This window comes from Protobothrops mucrosquamatus, unplaced genomic scaffold (genome assembly GCF_001527695.2).
Source record: "Protobothrops mucrosquamatus isolate PMUCROS unplaced genomic scaffold, P.Mucros_1.0 scaffold_158, whole genome shotgun sequence".
Taxonomy (NCBI): domain Eukaryota; kingdom Metazoa; phylum Chordata; class Lepidosauria; order Squamata; family Viperidae; genus Protobothrops; species Protobothrops mucrosquamatus.
This window is the reverse complement of record NW_015386234.1, coordinates 417,374-423,285: the sequence shown is the minus strand read 5'-3', so window position 1 is coordinate 423,285 and position 5,912 is coordinate 417,374.

The following is a 5,912-nucleotide window of genomic DNA, read 5'->3' as shown; positions in this document are numbered from 1 at the left end:
CTTGTTTGCAACGTGTTCCTGTGGACTATTTCCTTCCTTTGAACTTGAGGTTTGCTGTTTGTGTTTTGGACTTATTGACAGGATTGTCACCCAAATAAAAGGGATTTTGTTTTGTTTTAACGTTTCCAGCCTATTGTATCAGCAGGGGTTGGTCCTTGTGCCTTTAACAAGGACGGCAATAGGCTGGGATAGAACAGGGACCCACAGGATGGAGCCACAACAATAGCAGGTTCAAGCGCTGCCACAAAGTCTAGTGCCTGGGCGTCCATAAGGTTGTAACAACATCTTGTTGCAGTAAGGAGAATTGAGGCTGGGTCAGTGCCTTGGTGGACAAATTACGTACCAGTCTGTCGGGGAGGGAGGAGTTGGCAAAGTCCGACTCTTGTAGATTGTATAGCCTCCGTTGGAATACCCCCATCATGTGCTGGTTTGTCCTTTCGGAGGTTGCTTGAATATGCTGGCTTAATGCGTGGAAATGTTGGTTTGCTAGGGTCGCGCCACAATGTTCCCGATAATCCTGGACCCATGCTTTTACGCTGTTTATCCGTCTGTGCTGTTCGTTAACAAGCGCACGGATAGTGCAATGTTGGAACCGGCAAACTGCCTGTCAACACTCCAAGGAGTCGATGGTAGGCTTCCTCCTTAATGACCTGGGGACTAAGCCTTCCCTGAGGCAACTGTGCAGAAACGCCAACTTGCTGTAGTTCGTAGAGATACGGTGCGCGAGTTTCTCCCACTTCCTGGCCATGAGCAGAGCTGCTCTGTCATATCTATTCATAATTACCTTAAAAATATGATCCCTGGGTATGTCCATATTTAAAATCAATAAGCAAACGTGAGCACCAGGGAGTGCAATAAAATAATTTAATGTTAAAATACCTAATAAAACGCCTAGCTTTCGTCGGCATCTACCGACATCATCAGAGCATACAATGCCGGCCAGTGGGAGAGTCTCTCTTATAGGTTGGCCAGGGTATGTGCGCGACTCCTTGATCTTGTCATCGGGCCAGATGTAACCAAGTATGTTCTAGGCACCGATTTCCTAACCGTGGTTGCCTCTCTCCTGCGCTTCACATCTGTGTAAACGACATCAAAAGGCTTAATATATATATATTAAGAACAATACTAAACAATACTAAAAATAAATGAGTGATTCCTGGGTATATTCATATCAAACAGCGAACAAACTTGATCACCAGGAAAAACTTATAAAACTATAAAAGTTTTAATAGATTAAAAACCAAGCTTTCATTGGGAGCTCCCAACATCATCAGGGTTACAAGCCAGTCAGTGGGAGTGCCTTAAATAGGGTTGAATAATGTCTGCGCCTGGCTCCTAGAGCGCGTCACTGGTCCTAACCGGTTGGTCTGTAATCTGGGCGTTTTTGTGGCCCCTACCTCTAAATTTCCTCTATCACTGTTCGGGACTGCCTTCCTTATTCTCCCAGTGCTAGTTCTTGCGCTTATTGGGATTCCTCCCCCCTCCTTTCTTTCAACGATGTCCTCTCTCATACCTACCTTCCCCCTGTTGTCCATTATAGGGCTAATCGGGATTATGTCACCCCGCATTTCGTTGGGGTCCCAAACCTTGCCTCCCACCCCCATATGTGGGTCACTATCCCTTCCTTGCTCTCCTCCCATCTTCACTCCTACTTTGGTATGGGTGGTGCTCTTGCCGTTGTTACTCCCCTCCTCTGTCTCCTCCGCACCTCCCCCCCTATCTTCCGTCCCGAGATTCCTTCTGTCAGTCACCCCTCTTTGTTCCATACATAATAGGAAGGTATCCTCCCTGCGTGCAGTGGGTCCCCCGTATCTCATCCGTGGGATCGTCATTGTGTTCCTGAGGGAGCAACTTGTTGGGACTCTTCCCCCCTCCTTTTTTTCAACGATGCTCTCTCTCATATCCACCTCCTCCCCGTTGTCAATTATGGGGCTAATCGGGGTTATGTCGTCGCACACTTCATTGGGGTTCCGAACCTTATCCCCCACTCTCATATGTGGGTCAGTATCCCTTCCTTGCTCCCCTCCCATCTTCACTCCTACTTTGGTGTGGGTGGTGCTGCTGCAGTTGTCCCCTTCCTCCGTCTCCTTCGCACCTCCTCCCCTGTCTGCCATCCCGAAATTCCTTCTATCAGTCATCCCTCTCTGTTCCTCATATAATAGGGAGGTGTCCTCCCTGCGTGCAGCGGATGCCCCATGTCTCGTCCGTGGGATCATCAGGTGCTGATGTACGTGTCCTTCGTCCTTGGTTTCTCGCTCACTGGCAGTGTGTGCGCGCGCCCCTATCCATTGTAGTGCTCTTCGGGAGCACGTGACCGCCCCTAAAGCAGAGTGGTTACAGCTGCTTTCTCCTTGTGTGTTGCTAGGGGGTGTTGCTTCCTTTAAGTACATTGGATGCACTGGGAAGTGCAATGGAGGTCCCAATCCGCACGACATTATTCCCTTGCTATTCAGTGTTCTCTCCGCATGGGTCTCCAATATACAAACGGGAGAAGGGGGAGCGATGGAAATGTCAGTGGGGGTAAGGGGGGTGCAACCCCTCCAGCAGTGACTCTTCCGTGTACCAGCGTGTACTCGCAGCATCGTCCCTTCCGGACACTCCATACAACACGAGGGGATGTCCGGATTGCTGGGGGCTGGGTCCCTGGTACCGGTGGGTTTCCTGATGTTAATGGGCTTCCTTGTTCGTGATGGACCCACATCCACCCTCGTAGTCGGGGGACTCTCGAATTGCCGGTCATTCTTTCCCCGGATATCAATAGGTCGTTGTGATCCTTCCCCCCTCAATTTCTCCCTCCAGCAGATGAACCTTGCTGTCAAGCTGCTTGCTCCGTGATGGTCGAATCTGCGTCTCCCACGCTCTCAGCGTCAAATGCGCCGGGCACAGGTCCACATGTCGGTTGATGGACTCACTGTCTGAGAACCAAGCCTCTTTGAGCAATCTGCCACTTTGTGTGTTATCACTGGCGATCACACTTACACCATCAAAGTTGAACTTATGTCTGGACTCTGCCATATGTGCCAAGATTTGGGAATACTGTTCCCCTCTTCTTATGGCCAACTTATGCTCATGGATCCTCGTTCTGACTCTTTTTGAGGTCTCACCCACATAATTGCTGGGACAATCCTTACAACTGATCTTATATATGACCCCCGATTTTTCTGCAGTGGGGAGTGGATCCTTAGGCCTCATAATACTAGAGCGTAACGTCCGATTGGGTTTGTGTGCCACCCTCACATTGTAGGGTGACTTGCTCCTCGTATACTCTTAGCACCTGGTACGCCGGGGGCAATTCTATACATCGATTGATAGAATCCATGTTGGAAAGCCAGGGCTCCTTTAACAGGCGTCCTCCCTTGGAGGCATCCTGGGCGATGGCTTTCGCTCCCTTAAAATGAAATGAGTGCCCGTTATTAATCATATGGGTCCATATTTGGGAATACTGCTCCTGCCTTCTGACGGCCAGTCTATGTTCGTGTATTCTAGTTTTTATCCATTTGGCCATCTCCCCCGTATAGTTGCATTGGCAATCTTTGCAGTGCACCCTATATACGACTGATGACTTTTCCTCCTTCGGCAATGGCTCCTTGGGACGCATCGCTTTCATCCAGAGTGTTTGATCGGGTCAATGAGACACTTTGATGTTGTAGGGCGCCAATATGCGCGCTGTTGCCTCCGATATTCCCTGGACATATGGAATCGTTGTCCAGGATGTTGTCCCTGGATCATCCGGTGCCCTGCGGGGTTCTTGACGTTTACCATATCTTCGGATGAAGCTGGTTGGGTAGCCATTCCACCTGCACACCTGATGGAGACGAGCACGCTCCACTTGCTTAGCTTTCTTGGTATTGCAGTGCGTGTTTATGCGTGCAAATAATGTCCTCACACATGAGATCTTATGGGCTGCTGGATGATTACTCATATAATGCAGCATCCTATCGGTGTGAGTGGCTTTCCTGTATACCGTTGTGTGAAGGGCACCATTGGTTTGGCGTGTAATCCACACGTCTAGGAAGGCCAGGCTACCATTGGTTTCCTCCTCCGCCGTGAACTGTGTGTCCGGGAATATTGCGTTTAGTTTCTCCATGAAGGCAGTTTTTCTCGTTCGTTTAATAATGGCGAACGTGTCGTCCACATATCTGGCCCAGAATTCCGGTTGGTAGTCAGCCATTGCCTTGGCTTCCAAGCACTGTAGGACCGCCTCAGCGATGATCCCCGAAATGGGGGATCCCATCAGCGTGCCCTTGATCTGTTCATATATTGTACCCTGGAACGTGAAGTGTATTTTCAAGCATAGCTGTAATAACTTGATAACATCCTCCATCCCAAGGGAACCTTGGCTTCGCAGTCCTTTCAGTTGTAGTAGATCTTTTATAGTCGAGACGGCCAGTTCTTGTGGGATGGACGTGAATAGAGATGTTACGTCAAATGAGACCATCGTCTCATCATCCTGTATCCTTACCGCTTTCAGCCTCTGTAAAAATTCCTGCGAGGACTTTACTGTGGTCGTACTATCCTCCACCAGATGTTGTAGCTGCCGACTTAGCCATCTAGCCAGGCCAAACATGGGCGTACCCCTAAATGCCACAATGGGCCTTAATGGGGTCCCCTCTTTGTGTATTTTCGGCAGGCCGTAAAATCTCGCCATTGCAGAGTCTCTTGACCGTACGGCTTTCAGATCTTCTTCACCCATTCCTCCACATTTTTTGAGCCTGTCCATGATCTTGTTGAGTTGGTTTTTCATGGACGTTGTGGGGTCTGTCCTGATTACTTTATAGGCGCTGGCATCACCGAGTAAGGCCTGAGCCTTGCCGTTATATGTGGCTCTGTCCATGACAACCGTGGCCCTGCCCTTGTCCGCTGGCAGGATCACGATGGATTTGTCCTTGCGCAGCTCTTCCAGGGCCTTTCTCTCCCCTGCCGGTAGAACATGGCGTTGTTTGTGGCCTGTAAGTAGCCCCGTGACCCGCTGTCTTATGGTGTTCTTCTCTGCCTCGTTGGTGACTATGCCTTGTATCGCAGGTTCTACGGCCACGATAAAATCAGTGGGTTGGGCATCCCCCAAATTGAGGCCCGTGTCCCATTGTAAGAGCCTGGTTTCCTCATCCGTGAGGTCTCTCGACGATACGTTGTGGACTAGTCTGGAATTCTGATTGTGACTGTGCGTTTTCTTCAGGGTCTCCATCTTTCTATGGAGTGCTTCGGTTTTACTCTGGCATGCCCTCTGCGTGGCCTCATGTATGTGTTGATTGAGGGTCCTATAGTGTTGCTGTGCCAGCGTGGATCGGCAGAACTCCTGGAATCTCCGAATCCTAAGAGACCCGGTGTTAATGCGTCTGTGATGGTCATTGATTCAGGCACGTATATTTCGGCGCTGAAATTGCCGGACTGCCATCTGTGCTTCTATAGAGTCTACAATCGGTCTCCTGCGTAGGGATTTGGGTGGCAAATCATTGCAAATGCAATCGTGTAGGAAGGACACTTTCCGGTAGTTAACAGCCTCCCGTTAACAGCCACCTCCTGGCCTGGAGCATTGCTGCTCTTCCATAAATGTCCTTAATAGTTGCAAAAATGCGAATCCCGGGCATATTTGTTCAATAATGCAATCCTCGATCTCCGGGAGAGGTATAAACCAGTTGTTTATTGTTAAAACAATATTTAAAACAATAAAAACAGCTATATACAAAGTTAAAAAACAACTTAGCTTTTGATGGTTCTCTGCCAGCATCCTCAGAGTGAGGCTCAGGGGGTGGGGAGGTTCTTTTTTATACACCTTGCTGCTCCAACTGCTTACTCATTGCCCGTGTGACAGGGCCATTCTTCCTGATTAGCTATAATTGCCTTAGTCGTCCCGCCCTCTCTTTTTTGCACTCCAATTCTGCACTTTTCTCCTCTGTCATCCCTGTCAATCT